Source organism: Myotis davidii, unplaced genomic scaffold (assembly GCF_000327345.1).
Source record: "Myotis davidii unplaced genomic scaffold, ASM32734v1 scaffold71, whole genome shotgun sequence".
NCBI lineage: Eukaryota > Metazoa > Chordata > Mammalia > Chiroptera > Vespertilionidae > Myotis > Myotis davidii.
In genome coordinates, this window is record NW_006283588.1 from 829,658 (window position 1) to 832,391 (window position 2,734).

Genomic DNA, 2,734 nt, shown 5'->3' on the forward strand with positions numbered 1-2,734 from the left:
AACATTAGTAACAAAGAAACAGAATTTCCGGAGGATGAGGCCCAGAAATCAGGATTTTAAAAAGATTCCCAGGTGACTCTACTGTGCAGCCAAGGTTGAGAACCACTGCTAAGGAGGGTTGAAGTTTTTGAGCGGTCGCTGCAGAAAGAGCCCAGCGAAGGTGTGGGTGGGGAGGGCGCTGAGGGGTGGCGTCTGCGGCGGGAAGAGGGGGCAGAGCGAGGAGGGGGGACAGTAGGCTTAGAAATGGAAGTGAGACCCATGCAAAGGTAAGATAGGATGAGCTAATGCGATGAGAAGCCGGGAGCAGAAGAGGAAGAAATGGCTGCACCTTCCCACCTGGCTGCCCGCGGGGCTGAGAACCTGTAAGGAACAGCAGCCCCGCGGAGGAGCTGGGCCGGGCCTCCGTCCGCGTGGAGCGAGGGCGCCCTCTGCTGGGGATCAGAAGCCGCTGCGGCTCTGACGTCAGCGCTGCCCGGCTCTGCTGAACTTCCCTGCAGAACCCGCTGGCATGAGCCCCTTTCTCAAAGCTGAGGGTGACTGCCCCTGGCGGGCTGCCCCGGAAGAGAGTCCTGGGGCACCCGTGCGAAACTAGAGAGAGCGCAGTGAGCTTGGACCAGGAGGGAGAGCGCCAACGGCTCCCTGTTGGGGGTAGTTTTGTCCGTTTGAATGATTAGAGTTGACATACGATGTTATAGTAGCTTCACATGGTGATGCAACATTTGCGCTCCCACGATATGATCACCACGGGAAGCCTAGTATGACCATCTCTCTCCGAGTGCTAGCCCCCCTCCTAGGCTCCGTCTCTTGTTGCTGTTAAGATTGACTGGCTTGCCCCAGCCTGTTTGGCTTCAGTGGATAGATCCTTGGCCTGCAGACTGCAGGGTCCCAGGTTCGATTCCAGTTAAGGGCAGGTACCTCGGTTGCAGGCTCCTCGCCGGCCTGGGCCTTGGTCAGGGCTCCTGTGATGTGTGTTTCTCTCTCACATCGATATTTCTCTCTGTCTTTCCCTCTCACTTCCACTCTCCCTTTAAAAAAAAATCAGTGTAAAGATATCCTCGTGTGAGGATTAGCAAACAAAGACTGTCTGGTTTGACCAAAATGAGCATCAGTTTCCTCCCCTGTGCCATGTTTTCACATGTGAAATCAAGTTAATGGCCGAGGCCGGTTTGGCTCAGTGGATAGAGCGTCAGCCTGGGGACTGAAAGGTCCCGGGTTCGATTTAAGTCAAAGGCATGTACCTGGGTTGCGGGCACATCCCCAGTAGGAGATGTGCAGGAGGCAGCTGATCGATGTTTCTCTCTCATCCCTGTGTCTAACTCTCTCTCTCCCTTCCTCTCTGTAAAAAATCAATAAAATATATTTTTTTAAAAAAGAAATCAAGTTAATGATAACAGTCTGGAGGAGACAAACAAGTATAACCTGCGTTTGAGGTTCAAAGCATCAGGAAAGAGCTGTCAAGGGGGCGGGGCAGGGGCGGCTAGCTCGTCGGCGGATGTAATATCCTGTCCAAACGTCTGGCACAGATACTGTGTTTAAAGGACAAACAGTGCCCTGGCCGGGTAGCTCAGTAGGTTAGAGCACGGTCCCCATACACCAAGGTGGTGGGTTCCATCCCTGGTCAGGGCTGGAACACACAACAAATTGCAGGCCCCCCCCCCCCACCCTCTCTAAAATCAGTAAATAAATTTTAAAAATTAAAATTTAAAAAAATAAATAACTGGAGAGTGATGAAGCTAAGGCTTTTGTCCTTTTCCTTGAGAGTTGTAAAAAAGAAAAACATTAGTTTTGTATTGGTTAGAAAAAAAACAAACTTAAAAGAAATATAGAAAGTGAGCATTTGTAGCATCCACAGGTCAACTTCTGAATTTCTAATATTTTCTGATAATCTATCCAACGAGGAATTGCCTGCTGGTGATAAGACTAAGTCAGGACCAGGTCAAGGCCAGGTTTAGGCAAACCTGGGAGCTGTCTCCACTGAGTTTCATCGTCCTGCCCACCCCACCCCCTCACTGTGCCCACTGTGGTTCCTCTGTGTCCCGGCAGGTGTTGGGGGTCCCAGGCCATGTCCGGCAGGCCAGGGACGCGACGTGTGCTGCAGGCCACACATCCCTGGGCAACACCTCAAGCCCAGAATAGTCCATGTCCAGAACCTGGCTCTCTCCTCACCTGGCCGGGCAATCTCATTCCTTCAGGCCCAGCTTTCTAACCCACGTTAATGCATCGGCTAAGGGAAAGGCTCAAAGCTATGCACTCAGTTGAACTTGGGCCGCCTCCTAAGCCGTTTCACCCACTGTCACCCCTAGGGCTGTCAGCCACCTACACTGCAAGCCTGCTTTAGAGACCTCCCCAGGCTTTCCTCTGCCTGCAGAGGGGGGCTCAGGCCAGCTGCAGATGGGAAAAGCCTTTGGAACTGTTAGTACCTGCCCGCGAGCAGGACCCACTCAGAACCCACTCATTCAGATCTTCCGCTTCTCAGGAAAAAATGAGAAATTCAGAAGTGGACGTGCTGATGCTACAAATCCTCACTTCCTAGATTTAAGTTTTTTTTTCCCTAACCAATACAAAACTAATGTTTTTCTTTTTACAACTAAAAAGGAAAAAGACGCCCTGACCGGTTTGGCTCAGTGGATAGAGCGTCGGCCTGCGGACTGAAGGGTCCCGGGGTCAATTCCGGTCAAGGGCATGTACCTTGATGCGGGCACATCCCCAGTAGGGAGTGTGCAGGAGGCAGCTG